The sequence below is a fragment of the Tympanuchus pallidicinctus genome, unplaced genomic scaffold (genome assembly GCF_026119805.1).
Source record: "Tympanuchus pallidicinctus isolate F22 unplaced genomic scaffold, pur_lepc_1.0 scaffold1, whole genome shotgun sequence".
In the NCBI taxonomy this organism is placed as follows: domain Eukaryota; kingdom Metazoa; phylum Chordata; class Aves; order Galliformes; family Phasianidae; genus Tympanuchus; species Tympanuchus pallidicinctus.
Window position 1 is genome coordinate 40,238,245 of NW_026294618.1, and position 24,931 is coordinate 40,263,175.

Genomic DNA, 24,931 nt, shown 5'->3' on the forward strand with positions numbered 1-24,931 from the left:
AGCTTTACCAAACTGTCTTAAATTTTAAGCATGTGCTTGCTCTATTTGAATTGATGACGATAGTAATAGTTCCAAAATTAAATATTTTTTTAACCATGTTTATTTGCAGAGAGTTACTCACATACTCTTGTATGTGTGGAGTAGAATGTGTTAGAGTAGAATTCCATTTGATTTCTGAAGATTTTGTCAACATCCTTAAAATGCCATGAAAAGAAAAGGATTTGGTTGTTTTCATTTTTGAACAAATCCACGTATAGGTCTTAGTTTGTGATGACATGACTTTTCAGTGTCTGAGTGCCATGTAAGTGGAAAAAATACACCAAAAAATAAGATCTCATATTACAGTATTGTATAAACCACTTGTTTTATTCAGAGGATGTTCTATTTGCACAATTTTAAATATGAAAAGAAACCCTGTGTCCCTCTTGGAAATTTTTAATTTGTTTATTCTGTATGTGAAAATCACATTCAATGAGCCAGTATTAACATATCCTATTAGATAGAGACACTAGTGTGTAATCATATGTATTTTTATATTCTTCTCATTGTGATGGGTGACATTCAGTGTACAGTCAAGGGCAACAATGAATTATTACACAGCATAAACTAAATAAGTTTTGCTGTGATGCTTAGTGTTAAACTAAGCATCTGCATCTGCTGTCAAGAAAGCTGTAGCAATGTTGAAATGAAATGCCAGGGTTTTTTGTACGGCCTTATAATGAACTCACTCGATTTTTTTAAAGGATTTTAGCATATTATTGCATTACAAAATATGATTTTATACTTCATTTTATGCTATTAGGAGGTACTTTACAATGGTCTACTTCTTCCTGCAAACTTTTGAATGTATTGAGGAAGCCAATTAAGCGCTTCTCTTTTTAAAAGAGAAGCATTTGATTTTCTCATGTACCCTTTTTATAGTGCTTTTTATTTTTGTAAAGAGAAATACTAGTTAGCTCAGTTAAAATAGATTGGGAGAATGGGAGTATCACTGTTCGATATTATTTTTTTATTGTGTAATCCATAGATATAGAATCTCAATTGTTTTTTTTGTTTGTTTGTTTGTTTTTGTTTTTTTTGTTTTTTGTTTTTTGTTTTTTTCTTTTGCCCATGCAAACACAATCTTTATATCAGAAGTGCATATGAGTCCCTTAGTATTGCAAGCATGCTAGTCTTTTTGATCTGTGACAACAATAAACAGTGTAAACTACTTTGCAAGGGTTAATGAGGTGTTGCACAGTTGTATTAAACCAAGATAAACACTTGCTGATAACATTTTCTTATAACACACATTTGGATATAGACATATGCAAGAAATATTTTCACTTTAAAGGAATCTTACAGGTACAGTGATTGGAATGTGTTTTTATTAAACAAGTAAATGACAGATTAGTATAAAGCCTGTTTAGCTCCTGTCTTCTACATTAGATATTGAGATTACAAGAAGTAGGAAGACTTGATAAACATAATCTTTGAATACATATCATCTTGATTAGTATTTTGGCAATTTAGTTTCAGGGGACTCAGTCCACCATCCTTGATTCATTTGAGGAACTACAAATCCCAGAGAAGTACATGACAGTAATAGTTCTTAGACATTTACAAACACAACTACTCTGTGAACAAAATGAAGTGAAAGTGTTGATTAGTATTTTTCTTATTTCCTCTTTAAAATATAAGAATGTTTTCCTGAAGCATGATACTCTTCTAATTTATAATATTATTTTTGGTTTCCATATGACAAGAGTTGGTAACGTAGTTCACATGACTGCATTTTATTACAATTAAAAGGCTCAGTTATTGCAATTCAAAGGTTCAGCTGAAATAATGCAAGTTTTGCTTTCTCCAAAAATTCAAGTAATATAATATTTCAGATTAGAGTATGTGATCATATGACAAGATGTTGAAAATGTAAGGAAGTGAGAATTATGTGGAGAAGATAAATAATACTTTTCTATATAACCTTTTTCAGAATATAAAAACAAAAACAAAAAAAAAAAGAAAGAAAATGAAACTAACAGTTTTAAAAGAATTAAAAGATTTCTTTAAGAAATATATAATTAACCTCTGGAATTCATCATGGAAAAAAAATGAATGCACTATAGAAAAGTTATAATTATTACAAATGCATCTAAGGAAATGCTTCATGTTTAAAGCAACTATTTATCATTTCCCTATAGTGCATGGGCAATATTTTCTATTTTGTTGTAGCTTTCAACTTTTCATTTTTTGCAGCTTTGTAAGAAACGCTATACTAGTCAGAAACACATTTTTTTCTTTAATAGAAATTTTCTTTATTTTTTTTCCTAGTTGAGAGTGTAGTAGTAGTAGAGAAAAAAAGATCATTTGTTTATATGGAAAACAATAAGCATCAGAAACTTCTCACGTTAATGTTCAGAATGCTCCATTAAAAGTAACATTTGTACCAATTATGAGCATTTTAGTCACATAATAAATGTACTCTTAGATAGTGATGTATAATGTTGCTTTGTTTCATGTTCTATTCATTTCATTAACCTGTTTACACTGTCTGTTTAAAATCCGCAGTTCATTTTATAGATTTGGGAGATTACACTGATGACTGTGGGTCTGTTGAGTGTCCACCAAATGTTGTGAAAATTGTTCCCATCAACTTCTGTAGACAATGCCTTAGGTCCTTCTGAGTGTCTTTTACAGCAAAAAACAATAAGAGCAACAGCTAATTAGAAGAAAAAATAATGAGGTGAAGGCATATAGGGTAAACCCTTATACTGAGTTAGTATTTGAAGCAATGGTGAAAAATATGGCCTTAAATTTGGGCCTTTATGAATGTTACTGGCATAATGACCATTATGAAACAAAAGCTGCAACTGTCATCTAAGTTGGTTCAGAATATGCACCTGAATAAATATTTGATTGTAGTAAGTGACAATTAGGTAAGTTTTTCCCTGATTCCCTGTTAATAATTCCTAATTCGCAAACGTATGTCTAGCAGTTCAACTAGGTTAAATGGCATGTGATGAGACTGAAAACTGTTGTTGATTAAAATAATTTCTAAATACTGACAGAGTGGTAAGCAGGTAGACTTTTACTCTTGAAAAACAGATTTCACAAGTTTCAAAAAATCATGAACAAAATGCTTTTGCTAATGCTTTTTTCATTTAGACACCTACATGAAAAGAAAAACCAAGAGAAAATCAAAATGTTCATAATAAGATACATATATCTTCCAATTGTAGTCAAGTTGGGTTTTTTTGTTAGTTTCTTTAAAATGTGCTAAATAACTGCTGATATTCAAGTAGTTTTATCTACTATAATTAATTTCACTATTTTAATGTCAGAATCTCAAAAAAGCTTTGTGCATAGATAACTTTAAAAGCATCTCTCTACCTGTTTACTGTGCTGTCATTATTACAAAACACAAAAAGAAATAGTATTCAACTTTCATTTATTGTATGTAATTTTGACACTTCGTTTTAAAATGCCATAAAAATGCACATGAAATAATTGGTGCACATAACTAATCATAAAATGCAATGTGATAAGATATATTTTATATGATAACTAGTTATTTTGTGTAAATTAAGCATATATTTATCATATATTATCTTTGACTCCATAAATGCAGTAAAAGTTAGAGCCTATAAATCTAAAATATTGCTAGGGGAAATCCAAATATGAATTCTCTATGTCTTGCAGTCTTACATTATACTGAATGATGGCATAAAAGCAAATATGTTTAGTTAAATTGTTAGTGACATTCTTTACTTTGATTGAGGATGCTTCATAAAATCAACATATGACTTACTTGCTTGATGCTTACAGTAATACTGCTTGCATTTTCACCCACTGATCTGAGAAAATCCATTGTAATGTTTATTTATTTGCATTTTTTAAGACTTCCATTCATTTTATTAAAATTTAAATATCTTTTTTTTTTTTTTCAGGTCAGAAAGATCAGTACAATTGTTTAACCACTATTTTTTTTTTTTTTTCTGTTTGTTTGTTCTTATTTTGAAGAACATCAAGAAAATATAGTTTGTGGTCAGGTGAAAATATTTTGGCTGCATTGTCTAATGTTATGAATTCTTCATTTACAGAAAACAATACTGTTCTTTTGCATGAACTTTTCGTGCTTCATTCTCAAATTTAAAGCCACTCTGCCATCAAGAACATGTAAATAAGAACTTGTTTTTTAGCAGAGCATAGTAATTCATTAATAATATAAAGCAGTTAGACGGATAAGTTGTAGTGAACTACAATAAGACTTGGGTCCTTTCTGTCAGCTATTAATTTAAGAGTTATAGATAAAACAGGTATAGTTTCTCTTTACGTGATAATTTTATTTTTGGTATGGTACTTAGATAAAGTTTTTGTTTGATTGTATTTGTGTTACTGGTTTTTAAGTTTTGGTGTGCTGTTATGTTTATTGAAGAGTGAACAAAAATATCTGTATTTCTTCAGGGAGAGCATGACTTAAAAATTAAATTATTGCAGCAAAACTTGGCTGAAAGTATGCTAAGTTGCAAGTGTATTATATTATGTTTGTTCAGACAGATCTGCTCTTAAGTAATTCCTTCAAAGAAAACCAGCAACTTTTGCTGTTGGCATTTTGACTTTTGGTCAAAGTAAAGTATTTTGATACTGAATCAGAAATACTTTGTATCTGAAAATGAAGAAGAGATATAATCAATCTCTTAAGCCTTTATCTCAGTGCCTGTTTTCATTTTTATTGCTAATCTAAGTTCAAAGAGTAAAAATCAGATTGAACATATTGATAAATAGTTCTGATATTATTGCAGTCCTTTCTATATTCCTAAGCAGCTCTTCCATGTTTGTAGTGAATAGAAAATGTTTTGCTTGAAGTTTTAAAACAGTTTTTAGTGAAAGTATGTGTTTCTCTAATTTCCAGCTCTCTCTTGTTTCTGAAAAACGAAAAACTAGTTCTCTTTCATGTGAGTAGCTAGTAATAGCTCAAGCAAAGTTAAATTCAATATGCAGTGAGAAAACTATTTTACTTTTTCCAAAAGCCGTTTGGAAATTCATAATTCAGTGAGCCTTAAGATACTATTAGGAAGTATTTTTAAGAACATGAAGTAGAAGCAATTTATTTTTTGAGTTTTTCTTTTTTCTTTACAGAGATCTAGTGATCATGCATTACTAATAATGATTGCTTGACTTAATTATGGCCCTTTTCAGTTTCATTCTTCTCCACAAAACTGGGAAGAACCATTTCCAGTTGCAGTAGGCCAGTTGAATAAATGTTAGCTGGGACAGGACTAAGCTATTGTATGTGTTCTCAGCTGGGAACAACAACATGAACTGTGCTGCAGTTTTGCTGTATTTTTCATTGTGAACATGATGATCAGACTAGAATTTGATGTCATAATAATATTTGTTACTAATCACAGTTTCAGTACAAGACAGGAAGTTGTTGGAGAGGGTCCAGAGGAGGGCCACAAAGATGATCAGGGGACTGGAGCACCTCCTGTATGAGTTTATTCAGGCTGGAGAAAACAAGGCTAAAAGGTGACCTCATTACAGACTTTCAGTACCTTAAGGGAGCCTACAAACAGGAGGGGAATCAACTCTTTGAGAGGGTAGATAACTGCAGGACAAAGAGAAATGGTTTTAAGTTGAAGGAGGGAAGATTTCGGTTGGATGTCAGGGGGAAATTATTTACAGAGACAGTGGTGAGGTGCTGGAACAGGCTGCCCAGAGAGGTTGTGGATACCCTGTCCCTGGAGGTGTTTAAGGCCAGATTGGATGGGGCCCTGTGCAGCCTGGTCTAGTATGAAATGTGGAGTTGGTGGCCCTGCATGTTGCAGGGGGGTTGGAGATTCATGATCCTTGAGGCCACTTACAACACTGGCTTTTCTGTTATTCTGTGAATGCCAACAATTCTAATGGTGTAAAACTTGAATCTTTAGACTCTATTCATATTCAATCCTTGCCTTATCAAACTTTGTAGGAAATTTACTTGAAAGTCATACTCAGGTACTATTGAGTCAGCCACAGAGAACCTAGAGCAATAACTACTGTGTTTCAGTGCATTCCTCCTGGTATTTCCTTCTTTCTACAACAGAACTAATATTAGATCTGTAGGCTACAGATAAAGTCTGTAATAAAGAATGTCCAGCAGAAGCCTGAAAAGTGTCACAATCAAAAAAACTTACTTTCAGGAAAATGCAGATGCCCAGGCAATACAGAGAATCTGCTCCAGAAACAAACAAACAAAAATCTCTCTCTCCCTTCCACAACTTATCCTTTGCCAACTGCAAGAACTATGCTTTCCTGTAGGAATTTTCTATGGGACTGTTCTACATCTACGATGTAGATAGTATTCTATTGGATTTATACCTTCAGTGATTTTTACATAAAACATTTTGTTGTGGGGTGTGTTTTTTGTTTTTATTTTTTTAGTATGTTTTTTTTTTTTTTTTTTTTTGTTATTTTTATTAGCATTTGTTAGTCTCTGTGGATAACAGATATTATATAGTTAATTACCAAATAAATCTGTATACACTAAAATTACTTATGGAATATGAAATTACATTATTTTTCCATAAGAAAATTTGTTAATTTAACAAGGCTACCGTCATACAAAAGGCCTTAAAACTGAATCCCAGATGTTGTTAGAAATATCCACTGTAGGACAGACCACATTTTTCCACTTACAGAGCACCCATTTATTTTTCTGGAGCAAATGGACAGGTGGCAATTTTGAATGTCTCATCTTTGTATAATCCTGTGATAATTGCATCCATTTAGTCTACCATGTAAGGCATCTATGCATTTTAATTATTTGTTTACAGCTACCTAGTACTTCTCATCTTTCTTGTTGAACGCTAATGGAGAGATTAGATTTTAGCCTAGTCAGAATAAAATAATCAGTTAACAAAGAGCTTTGACAATGATAGCCTCACTAAACTATTTAATAAATTGCTCAAGTGTCATTTTTACACATAATTCTTAAAGATTGCTTCCAAATGGGTAATTTCTGAATAGGAATTTATGAATATGTATTCATTAAAGTGACAGAATATGAAGTTGAGTGCTTTTCTGCATTTCTCCATTGTGTTGTGGCTTACATTGCTATTAACTGAAAAATATTTCAGATCTGTAAGTTCCCCAAAACTCTTACAGATTAATTCATCAGAATTCAGTATTTTCTTAACTGATGGAAGTGTAAGATAGAAACTGTCAGAAACTAAACAGGTGATATTTTTTCTTCTTATGTACCTCTAGGGAATATATATGTATGAAAAGATATGATGAAACTAACTTGCCACAGGACATTAAAAAACCTTTAGGTAATCATAGGCTGAATCAAATTGTTCTGAAAGACATACTAGGCAGCTGAATTAAAACACTGTTTAATCCGACTAAATGTTAAAGCTGTAATATTCTCAGGCTGATACCATATGCGAAAATATCTACACACATCTATAACTTTTTATGCCATATGCACTACATTCCATATGTACTATGTCACCTTTCTCATTTTTTCCCCCAGAAAAATGGGATATGCATTATGAAATAATAGCTTAGTAATACCGTCAAGAATAACAATAATTACAAATGCACTTTTTCTAAGTAAAAAATCTTCAAAAAGATTTTCTTTAAAAAATCTTTCACTCTTTCATAAACAGACCCAATCTTTATGGCAAAATACTTATACAAAACACTTCCTTTCATTTAATATGCAGCTCTGTATTCTTCTGCTTGGGATAAATTACTTTCCTTGAAGCATCTTTCTTTTTCTGGTTTGTTTAAAGACAAATTCAGGTTTTCTTCCTGCTTACTTCAAGTTAACTATTCTTTATTTAATTATAATGTGGATTTTTTATACTAATTGTTTTCCCTGCTCAATTTTGAATATAGATTTTAATATCTCCGTATCATATCCTAGAAAAATGGACTATCATCTGAAAATATATGGGCTGAGAAATTGTATTGGGCTGAGGCAGTATGTATTGTCTTTGCCGTAGATGGCATTAGAAATGTTTATTTAATGTTTAATGAACAGTCAACCTGAAGTAATACAAAGATGATCAGGGGACTGGTGCATCTCTTCTACAATGACAGGCTGAGGGAGCTGGACTTGTTCAGAGTGGAGAAAAGAAGGCTACAAGGTGACCTCATTGCAGCCTTTCAGTACCTTAAGGGAGCCTACAAACAGGAGGGGAATCAACTCTTTGAGAGGGTTGATAAATGCAGGACAAGGGCAAATGGCTTTAAGTTGAGGGAGGGAAGATTTCGGTTGGATGTCAGGGGGAAATTATTTACAGAGACAGTGGTGAGGTGCTGGAACAGGCTGCCCAGAGAGGTTGTGGATGCTCCGTCCCTGGAGGTGTTCAAGGCCAAACTGGATGGGGCCCTGTGCAGCCTGGTCTAGTATAAAATGTGGAGTTTGCCTTTGGCAGAAGGGTTGGAGATTCATGATCCTTGAGGTCCCTTCCAACCCTGGCCATTCTGTTATTCTGTGATTCTGTGAATAATTTAGGCAACACACTTACCCAGGGAGCAGCTAGAATCTAACTCCAGCGTAAGTTTACTTCTCTTAATAAGTTTGTTCAAATACAGTACTTTTACATGCATATGTGTTTCTATTTATATATGTATGTGTATATATATACATTTGCCTATGTACATGTGCATATGCATGAATGATAGCTCTAAGTTTGATCTTATTTAAATAATGTGTTACTTTTACAAATCTTACTCCCAGCTGGCTTTTTTTTCCCATCTCAGTGGTGATCTTGCCTTTTGCTTGGAACTTCAAGTCTTGTAGATTTTCCCATAGCTTTAGGGTAAATAAGACTAGATACTCTTTGCGTTTGTAATCTAAAAGACAGAGCAAGGGAGGCAGATTGGAGATCTAGGGTCACAGCCATTTCTAGGGTCCAGTTTCAACATCCTTGGTGCCATTCCTGAACTGAGAAGATTCTCTGCGATCATTTACCATCACGGAATGGCCATTGTTAATGTTACAGGGTAAGAAGCTTACAGAGACTGATTTAAGGCCCAGTGTGAGAAACCACAGCTATCTTCCATTGACCTTGAAGTGTCTGGTAAATAGACTCCCAGAGTGGGATCTACTATTTCTGCATAAAAAAGTAGTTTACATACTTCTGGAACTGCTTTGGAATGCACCTATAAGTGTGTAAATAAAACAGATTTCTCTTCCTATGTCCAGGTGCCCATTTTTAATCAATAAGAGGGATTTTTTTTTTCTTCCTGTTAAGGTGTATTTATAGCACATAAACCTCTTAGCTATACAATTTTTCATATAGGCAAGAGGTTTCTGCTTGTTTTTACAGTATTTCAGAGCCATCCACTTCTTGTTAACAATGCTTTTCCTAACAGTTGTTATGATATATTCATTTTGAGCAGTTCTTTACTGTCATCTCTTAAAATCATTTGCTCAGTACTTGGAGCAACATTTTTTTTTAACATATCATTCAAATTACAGTAGGTTTACTGAACACAGTATCTCCTATCAGCCTTCAAGTGTTTCGTATATTACCCTCAAAATCCATTGTTATGTTTCCATATGAAGAGGTACTTTAAATACTTAAGCAGTATCTTTTGTAAAGTCTGATGAGAAACTAGTGCTGTCATTCTGTTCAGCTAGTACTTTTCAGGGCATAAAGTGCATTGAACCTCCACAGTAATTATTATCAGTGATTCCTATTAATGGAAATTTAAATAATAATAAAAAATAATAACTTTTAATAATTTGTTTTTTAAAGAATTAGATTATTTGCATTTAATATAGGACTATAAACTAATATGCAATAACATAGAATGGCTGGCTTTTTCTTAAAAGAATTGATGAACATTCTTGTTGCAGATAAATTCTCTGCCCAAAATAAGTCTGCTAAAATAAAATAATAATGTACACTGCAGTCATGTCATTTATCTCTCAGCTGGGCCTGTCTCTTAAACAACTGGAACTTTTAAAGGGGTTCCTTAAGCATTAGAAATATAAAATAATAACTTACCATATTAGCAAGTTTGAAACTATAGAAACAAGATCATCTGATTTGCAAGTAGATCTCAGTGGACTATGTTTATATCAGTATATTTAGTGTAGCAATTGATCATAACTGCTGTTACTTCTATATTATAGCAATATGAAAAGAATGAAATAATGCTCAAGCAGTGTAGGAGAGATAATTGATATAAAATGTCAACCATAAATTTGTAAGATTATTTCTTCATTATTTATGAGAATACTTTGATTTGTTTTGAGTTTCTCAGGATTGTTGTGTATATATTATATTTTTTAAAAAATCAATACACGTAATTTAAAAGCAAAGATATACCACTAGCTTTAGAACATCATAGTGTCGATCAAAAAAAAACCACAAAAAAACAAAACCACAAACAAACAAAAAAACCAGCAACAGTCTTTTGGACAAATAAGACATATTATGCATCACTAGTAGTCTTCTCTTTTCCCCTTACTAGAGCAGTGAATAATAAGATGTTTTCCTGCAGCTGTATATGACAGGAAAAATCTCTTTGCATGTTGTAATTAGTTTACAGCATGCTATAGCCTGGAGCCCAGCAGGAACTATTTGCAAGCAAGTACAAAAAAATATTTCCTGAGGTAAAGCAGTTGGCTGTTGCTTATCTGGTCACCAGCAAATTCCTTCTCATTTGAAGTGTTTTATTTTAGAGAGTAATACAGATAGAAAACTAAATCAGCCAAAATAAGAAAGTTAATTTGTTTAAATTGTTGTTTGAGACAGCTGATAAACTTGAATTTAGGCTGTTCTAACTACAAAATGAAAATGTTTCGAGTTTTTACTATTTTTTTTTTAATGCAATAGATTGAACAAAGCAAACAAAACCTTATCCCTATGGAGAGTAGCAAAAGAAAGTATACAGAAGAAAGAAGGGTATCTGTCCTTCACAGTTTCTCTTAAAGTCTTTGCAGGATTAAGAGAACCCTTACATGTTTCCTACCAAGACATACTTTGATTAAATTCAGTTCCAAAAAAATGTTTTTATGTAATATCTTTAATGATTGATGCATATGTGAACTGTGCCAGCAAGCCTGTGTATTTCATTCTACATGAAAATTCTTTTCTTGTTCATTTCAGGCACAGAGTAACATGTATGAGAATAGTCATTCTCCTAAACTGTAAAGGTCAACTATTTATCAAATATCAAAACTATTAAAGGCCTGAAAATTTAGCCTACTGAAAATACAAAGAATCTGATATCAGTGGCAAGATTCACATCATGCATTTTAGACCATAGTAAGAATAAGGGTATATAGGTTTTTGTTTGTTTGTTTGTTTTACTTAAATTACTTTTCTGCAACCAGTAATGTAACAATGAAAATTCTTTGTTTATCCTTGTGGCAAAGTAAAATGTTAGCTTCAATTCAGTGAAGGTGGCTTAAACTAATGAGTTTGACCTTACAATCAATAGGACAGACAAAAGGAGAATACAGAGATTACTGTGACCTGCCTGAAATTAAGAAATGATTACTTAATCATAGTTGAGTGTGGGCCAGTATTCTTAATAATCTCATGCATAGCATCTTGTTTTTCACAGAGTCTTTTGTTCAAAAGAGCAAGGAACCTATCAGAAGCTTTGGCAATTGCTGGCCTTGTAATGCATTGTGTTTTGGCTGTGTAAGAACTGCAACTGAGCATATTTGTGCTGCGTTAATAGTTTTACAGGTTGTACTTGAATGTTTGCTTGCCTTCAACAGAATCATTATCAGACTTCAAAATTTGTAGTAAAAAAAAGTTATTACTAGAAGAAAATCTATCAGATTACATAGAAACGAAACTTGAATTTTTGATCTGTTAGAACAGATCAAAATGATACCATAATTGACACTGAATATCTGCAGCTCTGAGTTTTTAAGAACAAGAAAGGATATTGTAAGACACATTTCTGGCCTTTCTGTTCTCTTACAAGTTAAGTATCTCTTTCTACAGCAGTGTAATTATTGTCAGTTTCGGTTTTAAAAAGTAATAGCACCACCATCTGTAGTGTGATCCCTTTTTGCACTAGGTGTCAGCTTGCCCATGTAAGCTTAGTTGATAGAATATTTTAGGAAATCTTGGCACATGTATTTCTCTACTTCCCTTCCTAGATTTTTCTTTAATATTTTAGAGTATTCCAGAAGAGAATAGTGAAAATAATCTAAAATTTTTTTTAAAAAAGAAGAAACAGTTATAGGTATAAAATAACTTTTGTTTTGGACTATGCAATTAGAGGATGTTCAGTGTTGCTGCTGGAAATGCCTTCAACTGGTCTACGGATGAAGAAAGCACTTCTTTGATATTTACCAACAGATACATAGCTGGTTTACTGGACATTCTGTGCACGAGCCTACATCTTACTACTGTGATCGTATTTTGCTAATACTGCTATACTAGATATTACAGATTTAGGAGTTCTTCTGTGATAAATATATTATTAATCTCCCATGTGACCTGTTTTTATTAAGAGCAGAATAGAGCTCCTGAGAGATTATTTTCTATTTGACTAAGTAGTAGCAGTAATTGTTTGACTGCATGAACAATAAACTGTATTTTTTCTTCTAACACAAACAAGCTTCCAATGTATAAATTTACAAATATTATGTGTTATAATATTTTCTATATACTAAATCAACATCTTCCTATTTTTAATATACTAAATAATATATTTTCCTATTAAATAATCAGTAATTTCATGTTCCTGAAGCCTATCTTAAGATATATAGCCAGCTCATAAAAGAAAACTCCAAAATGTTGCCTGATCCTTACAAAATGTCTCTTATCAGACCTAGAAAATGAGATCTCTGACTTTTAATACATTATGGGTCAAATAAATCAGGGCAGTCAGGTTTCTCTAGTTCCCCTGACTATGCCTGTTTTATTGCACAGCCCACATTTGAAGCTCATACTTGTAGCCAAAGAAGTATTTCCCACATCCTTCTCCACAAAGGCACTATTTGTATTTACTCCTTGAGGAAGGTAAAATATCATTCTTAAGCCCAACTTGAGCAATGCTAACACAGGCTGCTTACCATTTCAGTCTTTTCCTCTCATATATATCTCCTAGAAAATTTGATAGAATTATAGAATAAACAAGATTGGAAGAAAGGTCTGGTTGCAAATCAGAAAGTAGAAAGAACTTTGAAGTTTTCTCAGAATTATGTCCAAGACAAGGTTTGGACATCTCCAGTGATGGACACTGCACAACCTTTCTACTGTCTGTTCTAGCATTAACCACTTTCAAAATGAAAAACTTATGTCTAGACACAATTTCCCTTCCTGTCTTTTGTCCTTTCTCTTTGCATCTCTAGGAAGAGTCAGACTCTATAAGCACTTCTCTGGTAACTTAAAACAGCTACTAGATCTTCCAGTCTATTTTTGCAGGCTGAAACCCAGATCTCTGATATTCATCTTCTACATCAAGTACTCTAGCCTTCTAACCATCCTGCTGATGTCATCTGGACTCCAGTATGCCCATCTTTACTGGTGGCCTAAAACTGAACACAGTACTGCAAAAGTAGTGTGATTATTGCTAATTAGGCAACCATGATCACTTATCTTGAACTTCTGAGTATAGTTTTTTCTTAGTGCAGACCACTGTGCATTTACTTTAAAGGCACTCATCTTTAGCGTGTCCACTAGGACACAGAGACCAGTTTGGTGGCTTTTTTTTTTTTCTTTTTTTTTTTTCCAAAACTGCTTTGCAACCTGTCAGTATCTAACTGTACTATGCACAGTATCTCTGCATCCAAACTGCACAATTTTTTATCAGCCTGTGTTGAATCTCATGAAGTTTTAATTAAATGCTCCTCCATTTTGCTAAATTCCCTCAAAATAGCAGTTACACCCTCTAGTACATCAAGCTCACCTTTCAGTTTGACATTACCCACAAATCTGCTGATGTATATTCCACTCTCCAGATTGCTGATGAAGTTACTGAATAACATTGGCTCTTGTACCAGCCCTTGAGAAATACTGCTTATTAACTGTCAGCTAAATCTGAAATTCTTGACTGCTTGTCTCAAGTCCAGCCAATTTTTTTTCTCCAACTTATATCCAGCTGTTATCTTTCCAGTTTGGCAATATGGATGCCATAGGACAGACACTCTAGTCTATTCAACAGTCATGAAAATTAACAGCTGCTGCTGTCTTCTCATCTAAAGAACTAATGTTATTATTACTGAAAAGAGCTAAGTTGGTTAGGTACAATTTGTCTTTGGTAAATTTCCTCTGCTTATTCTTAAAACCTTATCTTTTCATTCCTGTTTATGGCTTCCAGGAGGGTTTTCCCCACAATATTTCCAGAGATTGAGTTGGTCTGTAATTCCCTCACTCCCTTTTTTTTGAAGACATGTGTGATATTTTTCTTTTCTAGTCATCAAGGGCTTCCTTTGATGCACATGATCTGATGAAGAGGTCTGTCTGTACAAACTTCTTTCATCTATTCACTAAAATAAAATTCAGAACTGGACAGTAGAAAATATCAATTTTTGAGGGTTTCAAACCAAGTCAGTATTGAATGGCATTATCCTCAAATACCTACTGCTATAAACATACTCTTTTCTGTCAGCCAAGTATCACCCTGAAAGTTTGTAACAGTCAACACTAAAAATTGCAACATTTTTCTAAAGGAGAGAGATGGTGTTCTTACATTTGATAAAATTGAGACAGACACGTCTATTAATATTTTCAGCACACTACTGAGTTTAGCTTTTCATATTTACAGAACACTTCCAGGACTGTACAAGGATTAATTCTTACACTGATGTATACCAGACTAGAAAGAGTATTTAAACAATGCATTTTTATAAAAGTGAACCTAGATTAAGTACAAATCACAGCTGCACTTCAGTCTTCTCTAGAAGTTAAGAATGGGTTTCTAGAAGTGGTTATTCCTACTGAAAACATTAACTTGTAAAAACTTAAGAGACAACATGTGCTTTTTATACAGAGACAGTAGCAGCAATACAAAAAGTACTATTACTGCACTTCTGTAAACATTTATTAAGTTATTTTCTCTTCATCAGATATATCTATTGCTCCCTGTGTTTGAATCTTGGAATCCCAGTGGGACAGGAAGCACATAGAGCTCTGCTCTATGGACTTCAGGTCTGTGGCATATCCTTTCACACATTCCTTAGTACGTTCACCTGTTAAATGAATTAACTATACTGCAATCAAACTTTGATATGTAAGATGTATACATTGTAATTATTGATTGATTGATTGATTGACTTGCAAGAATTGCAAACAATCAGAATACGGTCCTGAACAGTTAATTTCTTCTACTTTTTCTGCCTTCTCCTGACTGGTTCAGCCACTTGAAAACTGGTAATCTTACCTTATTCTGACTTTGGCATAGGTTTTTTTTTTACTATGACAATAAAAAGGTATTTTTTAAGTCAATACAAAGTGAATCAGATATAAGAATGGTCACTATCAGGTTTTAATTTTTAAGATAGAATGAAGACACTATTTATTCAAATTATACTCTTCACCTCCTTTAATCAAATCTTGTTTCAGATGAATTAGTTAAAGACACAGATGAATTAGTTAAGGACTCTCTGAGAACTGTTTTTCCTGTCTCTGCTAACAGCCATCACCATAGTTTATACTGGAAATTTTTGTTTTTCTTGCCCATTCCTTTTCTTTTCCAGATCCTTTGTTTAAAAAATGTGTTTATTTCTTAATGCTGGTGTAAAGCAGCATCCTTGTGTAAATTTCTGTAACCTAAAGCAAAATTACAGACTTATCTTTACAGCCAATAATAATCCAGAACATGCTTTTAAGACTGAAAATATCTGGAGACATTGGCTTCCAGGATTTTTTCTTTCCTGTTTAAGTTCTTTACATATTCAGAGTGGACTAAAATCTGCTAACTATCATAGCTATCCTCATTAGTGAGACTTTATTAAACTGTAGTCCTGATTGATTTTCAACTGTATTCAGAATTTCTGATTTCAAATGCTTATTTTCATTTTCAGAAGGCTAATTATTTGTTTCATATTTCCATGAGATATGATACTGAGAATGAAAAAATTTTCAACCATTTTCTTGTTTTACAAGATCCTAAAAAGTAATGTTCATTTATGCTCTAATGATTGGATTGCAGACCAGTAAATTATTTGTTGAGGTAGACTATAACCAGAAGCAACAAAACTATGGACAAAAATACAACATCCCATTTTTTTTGTTGTTGTTTGTTTGTTTGTTTGTTTGTTTTCTTTCTTTTTTTTGGTAGTCTGTGACATCATTACTGAAGAAATAATTAGTGGAAATTTTCTTCCAAATCCCTGCACTTTCTTCTTTGCAAGTGCAAAAGGATTGTCAGTATTTTTAAATTATCACTAAAGACATATTATCTTGCCAAGATTCAACTCAGAATTTTTATATGTGTAAACTTCAATTTTTTCCACAATTGACTACGTTGCTATTTTAATTATTATGAGTTTATTAGTTAAGACCATCCAAACTTCATGTATTTCAGCAGCAGTCAGCATATAAACGGAATCCAAGGTAATCAAATACTTATTTTTTATTTGCGAGATGGGCAAATAAGTAAGCAGTAAAGAACTACTAGTGTTGACTTGGGGTGGACTAATAGCGCTTTTCCATTTTTAAACACTATCGTATGTTTTTGTTATTTTTTTCCTCATGATCTTAAAAACATTAATAATTGTATTAAAGATGAGAATGCTTTTCAAAAAACAAACTAAAGGAAAGAGATGATACTTACAGTTTTGATGTGACTGATTCAGATTTTGTAGAAAAGTATCAGCTGGAGAATTTGGTTGATGGATTTTAAGAATGACAATACTGTCTGTAAACTAAGCATTTGCCTTTGGACAGAATCACCAAGTATCTCATAAACAAAACAAAAACAACAAAAAAAATCAGTCATTATGATTGAATGATTGTTTCTTACAGTTATCTATAAATTCTTTGCACAGTTTGAAAGAAAGAAATAATATTTTTACATTGTTTTTACTTTTTTTTCCTGCACCTAGGCAGCAAAAAAGAGTTATTAATGTCATTTTCTAGAGAGAATCCATGGAAGAAATTCATCAACTTTAAAATAAGATATTAAAATATGAAGACCTTTTTGCAAGTGCAGCTTCTATTGCTATTTGACATCTGATAAATGATCAGAAAATTCATTTGAAAATTGTAAAATTAATCTGTAAAAGAGGCACTGAAATAATTAAGTGTCATAAGATTAAAACAGTGTTGACAAACTGCAATATTGGAGTAAAATTGTAGCACAGAGGATGAGTTTTATGGCTGCTCCCTATTTAAACTAAAGTAATTATAATAATATGATTTTAGATCACTACGTCACAGCATCCCAGGAATTTATCCGTAGTGCATAGGAAATGGTATATTCCTTACACCAGAAAGAAAGCGGCTTTTCCTTTTCTTTCATAAATTAAGTATCTAGATGTGATTGAAAGAGACACTGATTCTTCAGGAAAATAATTTAGAATCAAGTTTTGAACAGTTAGATTATTCTCATTTTTTTCCATTTTCTTACAAATGGGAATGATGGAAAAATGTGTACTGTGTTTTATTCTTGACATTTTTCTGCAGTTTTAGTAATTACTGCTTTGATTAATTCATTCTCAGGAATATATTTAACAGTGATCATTCTTTAAGTATCAAGTTCTGAAGTAGATATAATGTCTAACCACCAAGAACTAAAAGGGAAAAAAAAGATTTTATTTTTTATTCGTCTTCACTGATGACTATCTGTAGAACCTAAATTGCAACACAAAACTGTTTGGATGTGGTGCTCAGGGGCATAATTTAGTGGAGAGTTGTTAAGGTAGTGTGGTTAGGTTGTGGTTGGACTTGATGATCTTTAAGGTCTTTTCCAACCTAAGCAATTCTATGATTCTATGTATAAATTGGTATAGATTTATTACAGAAAGATGTATTAACTCTGGCATTAGCAACACATCATTTGGTGCATATTTTTAAGCACAGTGCAGAATATGTCTGTAGTTGCACAGCATTATCCCCTTAAGTTCTCCTGAGATCAGGTTTGTAACTAGATCATTATCTTAGTGAAAGATGAAATTATTACTACACTTTCTTTAAATTCACCTTCCATAAATTTAAATTTGGTCTTCATGGTTAAACAAGAGCTACTGTGCAATGCCATAAAGGCTTTTTTTCTTTCTGGCAAATGCTGTTTTAAAGTGTTCCAGAGATTACTTAATGTATTGAAAACTGTAGTAACATAGTGCTACAGAGACCAGGAGACACTGATACTATGAAATGTATACCATTACTTTATGAGATCTAAAGATAATCAAGTCACTCAGCTGTCAAATAGGAATCTTCGGTGAATTGGAAATTATTTAGTTGCATAAAATACTGTTGGATCTGTGAATCTATCAAAGATATTTAAATCACAAGAAATCACACATGCTAGGTGGTAGGTAGAAAGAGATTTAAGGAAAGTTCAAGCACTGCAAGCATAATTTAGGGTGACTATTAATATTTTTGTTTAGAGTTGATATTGATAAATAAGGACACACTGTGATATTGGAGAATATCTCCTGTCTTTTAGGCAAATAATAAATCAGAGTTCTGTAGAAACAGTGATCTTTAAATAGTTTTTCACAGTATATTGTAATGTGAGAAATGCAAGGAATGGTGTAACATCTAGTTTATGATTATGTTTTGTTGTGGATAATGCAGACAGCAATTATTCATATATAAACTCACAGTTCCCTAACTATTAATGTGAAGTTGAAATACTATTACTTCAAGTACAACAAAGATATGAAATATTAAGGGCGTTTTCAGGCACTTTGACAACAGTGAAATTTAGATCCCTGAATTAAGCTCTGAAGCAAGTGAATTTAGAGTGAACACACAAACAAAAACATCCCATTCTGGGATCTGAAGAGCTATGAATGTTCTGAGAGGGAAGCAGAGAACAAGTGAAAAGTAACCTGCCTGGACTAGTGCTAAACATTTGACATTTTTGTTCTGCACAACATCATTCTCTGTAAATTGGAGAGAAATTGATTTGATGGATGGATCACTCAGTGCATAAGGAATTGGCTGGATGGTTTTACTCGAGCTGTGATCAGTGGCTCAGTGTCCAAGTGGAGACAAGTGATGAGTGCTATTTTTCAAGGGTCGGTTTTGGTACTGATGCTATTTAACATCTTTCTTGGTGACAACAGTTTGTGGCTCTTGACTTTAAATGTAGACGTATTTTTATATCTGTGGGCAGGAGTAGATGTCAACAGAAGAGTTTAAAAAATATAGAGTTCTACAGCAATACTTCCCTTGAGTAGACTCGTAAACACAACAGATTGTGGCTCTTGACTTTAAATATAGATTTTCTCATACAGATTAAGATTTCTCTGCAAATCTGAAATATATCATGGACTGAGGAAGATATTTCTCACCCAGGACTAAACAACACAGTTTAAAGTATGCAACAGGCCTTATAGAACAAATCAGACATGGTTCCTGCTTGGAGAAGTGTACAGTTTAATTTTAGACATGACAGAACAAGTGAGCACACCAAGTAACGGAGGAGGATGGGAGAAGAGGGTCACACTAAGGAGATTACATGGTTACATAGGTTCATTTCATGCATATCTTGATAGTATCAGTATTTCATTTGTATATAACATTTCTAAAGCTTCTGTAAGTTTTTTAAAAGTAGCTGGAGAGGCAGAGGAAGGAAAAGAGGAAGAAATTAGTATGACATTTAGACAAGTGGAAGAGGTGATGAATGTAGTCATTCAATATACAAAATAATGGTCTAAATTTGTTTACTGTCTCTTTTGTCCATTTTATTGTGACATTCAAACAGTCACAAAACATTTGTAAGATGATTTTAGCCTGGCTATCCAAACATCTGCTGGATTATTCCAGAACAATTATGTCAGTAAACATTTAAACCAGGTGTGCCCAACATTTTGGCTTTCCTGGGCTGCACTAGGTAAAAAGGAATTGTCTTGGGCCACAAACAAATTATCTGGTGTATTTAAAAGTATAGAACGAATGATATTTGTATACATTAAGTTTAGTAGACAGACTTCCATCCATCTGTGAAAGAAGGGTCTGCTGAGCATTAGAAATACTAGATTAAAACTGTTAAAGCCCAGGGAGGCCTGGAATCTAAAAGTCTTCTAACTAGATTAGTGTTTTAGTCATTTGAGTTTGAAAATGGTTTTCTCATTCACTAGGTGCAAGACTTAGTAGGAGGTTCAACACTGTGGATCAGAAGCCATATGCCATCCCTGGCTTAGGCAACTGCTGAGGAAGCTCCAGCACCTGGTGCTAAATGTTTTCTGTTCTGTTGTGAGCTTGGGACAGTGCACCTTCAAGATGAGTTTGGAAATTGTGAGAAAAGCATGTGCAAGTCCATTGTGCTCCTGCAGGCAGAATAAGGTAATTTGCCAGAAGTAATTGTTTAGGTTAGATACAGGGCCAGGGATTTTAGCAGTTAAAAAGGCATAGGATGGTAGACAGTAATATGATTTTTGAATGCCCTTTGGCTGTTTTTCTTTGACCATACTATATAGCCACAGATGCTGAAAATCCATCTTGGCTTAGAAAGCTTGAACCTTGTTTCTTCCAATATGCTATTCCCATTGGCACCAGATATAAAACACAAATATAGAACAAAGAGAAAAGGAGAAAGACATAGGAAGAGTGAGCAGCCATTTAGAAGAAGTCATGGAGTAACAGCCTAGTGGCCAGTGAAGCTTTTGCAATATCTCTAGTTTTGCTTTCCAGTTCTGGCTCACGAAATATAGGGATATCAAAGGAGATTCAGGAATGTCTTAAATGTGAGATTAATTTTTACTCTATATCTCCTCTTTTCCTGCTGAGGTACCTTTGGCTTCAACCATTTTCCTTTTCCTGCCTTTCAGCCTCATCTTTATTTTCAAATGGCAGTGGAATAATTACTACTTTGAATCAGTTTGTTTTGTAGAAATTGATCATATTTTAAATTGTTTTGAATCCTCAATTTGATTTTTAAATGCAGGCTGAGAAAATAATATTTTGATTGCCACAATATTCAAGAGTCTTTCTATGAAGATGAGAAATCTGCTTTATGTAGTTAGTTTTCTATTTATCCTGTTTTTTCAGTATACTCAGGAAAACCCACATTTGCGTAAATTATTGTAATGCTCTATGCTCTCTGGAAAGTAGTAAGAATGTTATATAAAGCAACTTACTTTAGGCTATTTAGAAAAAAACTGCAAAGAAAAGCCATGGTAGATCTTGAAAATAACTCATTTTTTGAAGTAGCACCCCGAGTATATATCGCTTTCTAGATATAGGAATTAAAAGGAATACAGGAGAAGACTTAAAGATTCTCAAGTATGTTAAGAACACTAACGAGTAAGTCATAGAAAGGGGAAAATCAAATTGAGTTTGTCAGTTTACTCATGTCAATATAAAGGTGGCAAAATGTTTTCAAACAACAAATATTCTGTTCCTCTGAGTTGAACTTCCTATACAGTTGTCAAGACGAGTTATGACTGTTTCAAATCAGTGTTAAATAACTCTGCTGACTCTCTTGTTTTGGTAGAGTTTACAACAGCCAAGCAGCACAAGCTGCTAGTTGTTTCTAAGGAACACCTGCTGCTCTGGGATTGTCAGAACACAACATGCATGGATCATCTCCTTGAAAATATTCCTCCCTTTACCAAGGCTGGTCTAGAAATTAGCTAGGCTGACTGAATCAGATTTATTTTCCATTCAGTAAATCTTCACTGGGAAAGTCTTTATTTCTGATGGGCTATCTTGGTCTATCTTGCAGGCAATCTGTAAACAGCTTTCAAGATGGTTCTACACATTCCCAGGGCTTTTCCTGTATCATTTTTATTTTTTTACTATTGTGCATTTTGCATTGTTTTCTATGCTGATTTCCTAGAATAATACTGCTCCTTATTTTCTACTGCTGGATAACACTGTGCAGTTCTCTTTCTGTTCTATTGGACTATTGATTTACTAGTTCTAGCTCTGTAAGTTCTGTAGAGTCTTTAGCCCTCTTTATTATTCATAACATCTTCCAAAGTCATAGCCTCTGTATTTTAACTACTTATATCTTCTTCTAGATTGTTAATAAAATTTTCATTAAAATAGGTTTAAAACTACTCATGGAGCAACGCTTTGGACAACTCCTCTATTATACTTTACTTGAGATATTTGAGAACTGGTCAGTCCAAAAACTTTTTTTTTTTTTTTATTGGCTGTGGTCCTGTACAGAAGTCCTGGAAAACACTGTCTGGAGAATCATTTCTCCTCTTTGCTCTAGTGAATGGGAGAATGTGATTTTCTGCAGCTAAGGGTGTCTCAGGTGAACAATTTGATATTTGTTGTGCTCAGTACCATCCAATATTGAATCAGTATGCTCGGCAGTTCTTAAAGTAGATGGTTAAGATTATTCTTGCTTCTCAAATTTGGTAATTGGAGGAATCCTTCCAGCTTGTGAAATCTTTATGCTAAAATTTCTCCAGTGAAAACTGCTGCCTGCCTTGTTCTTATTCTGAATGTGCAAGAGAGATGTATTCATGAATATAATAGGCAATCATCTTTCCTTTACATTACTTCCTATTCCTTATAAAAAAGTAAGAGAGTGAAGGAAAAGGACCTGGTCTAATTTAGTAGGCTTGAGATAATGGTAAAACAGTATACAGGCTGTAGTTTCGTGCTGTCTATGTCTTTGCCATATCCTGTTCAATTGTGCCAGATATATTGGGTTATACATCATGTTATAGCTAATATTTTTGTAGCACTGATTCGTTTAGATGTTCACTTTCAGAAATGTGTTAGTACTGTTGTCTGATTGTAATATGGGTGAAATACAAATGCAATTTAAATTAAGCACAGTTACCAGTAAGTAATCTTACGGGTCCTTTAAGTCATACCTGCACTGTACCTCTTGATGATCAGTATTTCTTCTGATTCCCCTACTTAAAAAGAATTCCATGAACAAAGGGATATATTCTGTCTGCCTGCATCAAACCAAAAATTCATTCTCCTTCATTTCATTTTTGTTTTGTAATTTTGAAGTGTATAGAAGAAGAATATAGAATTTTCTTAGCTTTTATGTGACCATTATGTGACTCCTATTTAGGAAAGAAAGGAAAGCAGTATTATGAATGAGTGATGAAAAGTTATAAGGCAGTATGCATTTTTAAGCAAGAATTAAACTCCTTGTTCTATAATAATGTGCGATAATTTTATTTAATAATTTTGTTTAATAATTTTATTTAAATAATATTATTCAACTAAATATTTTTAGTTAAATACTTAGTCTTGTGATTGAAAGATCCTGGTTTTAGATTTGGTGATTGCATGGAAAAACAAAAAGTAATGTCTCACCCTCCCTGCCCTAAAAAAGAAATTGTTTTATGTACTTAAAGTTATCTGTAGGAATTTAACAGTTATCGTGCTGGATGTGATTATGAAAAAAATACCTGAAAATAACATAGTAAGCTAGATGGACCGGTCAAGACTCACTATATGATCCCAAAGGCTATAAATTCAATTCTGTTTAATACTACTAGATAGATGCTTAGGTACAATGAAAAAACAACTTCAAATATCATCCCTCTAGCCCATTTTTTCTTCTAAACTGCAACTTTTCTGCTTTCTTTTATTTTGTAATAAATTGCATTGCTTTCTAGAAAGTAGAGCTTAAATTAAAATTGCCTTGAACTCTTGATGTTCAAGTCTTTACTAAATATGTGTATTAATTTATTTTTAAAGCAAAATACTACGAGAGAGAAACTAACAGGTTTTTGAATTGAGAGCTACTTAAAATAGTGGAAGATGTGTTTTTAAACATGTATTCTCAGCAGGTTTAAATTGAGTCAATTTTTACAGAGTGTGCTAGATCACATCTTTTAAGAAAGAAACGAAAAGCACTGTGTGACAGAATTTATGGCACTGAGTGTGTTCATGAGCACAAAATCATTTATCTACAATTTCATTTAAAGTTGTCTAGACTGAGCCCTGTGGCTGTCTATCAGTGTATCTTTACCAACCAGAGCTGTAGAAACTGCTCTAGGTTATTAAGAATTAGTCATTTATCTCTCACTACAGTTCCTCTGAAACTGTAGGAGAGGAATGAGTGCTTGCAGATCAAAAATTAAGGAACAGAATCATGTCCAGTCATGGAAAGAGGACTTTCTGAGCATTTTGAGTGTGCAAAATTAAGCTCTTAAATTAAAAGGGAGGCTGAAAGGCTACTAGTAGGCTACAGTGTATGCTATGTCCAAACTGGCATAAGATATGCTCCTGTTGAGCTTAAACATAGGTATATTCAGTGTAGACAACTGAGGACTTTGAGCTTGAGGACAGACTTCTTTTTTGATACTGTCAATATAGATTTTGATTCATAGGTCTTGGACAAATTTGTGTTGTATTGAACATTCCAGAACCGTGTAGGCTGAAAATATTAGAGATGAGTAAAGAGGTCATATCAGAAATTTTAGGATAAATGCCAATAGAGATCAGAAAATGAGAAGAGTGAGTGCCTGTTATGAACTATGAGGGAAATCAATTTTCAAAATTTCAACTGGGTACTGAACTGCTTTTTTAAGCTTTTATTCTTGATTGAGCTAGAATGTTGTTCATTTACATTAGTAAGAGCATAGTCAGTTAATCAACAAAAGTGGTTATTCCATAATAGCGTTCTTTAGATCATATGTAAATTCTATTATCAGCTGTAGGCCTTATAATGCATGAATAAACTTGAACGGGGGTCACCAATATGGTCAGGGTCTGGAGCAGAGGATGTGTTAACAGAAGGTTGGGGAGCAGAACTTATACAGCCTGATGAACTTCTGTTAGGCAGGTGGAGTTCTTGTAAGATGGACCTTCTTATAAGAGAATCTAATAATTTTTTATGGAGTTACGCTCTTTCCAAACCTGCACAATACTTCATACTT

The 24,931-nt window shown here is 33.2% G+C and overlaps 1 protein-coding gene across 4 annotated transcripts in view; it reads left to right on the plus strand.

Annotated features, from left to right (window-relative positions):
* Window positions 1-24,931, plus strand: part of GRIK2 (glutamate ionotropic receptor kainate type subunit 2) — a 352,850-nt gene that overhangs the window by 234,838 nt on the left and 93,081 nt on the right. The window lies entirely within an intron of this gene.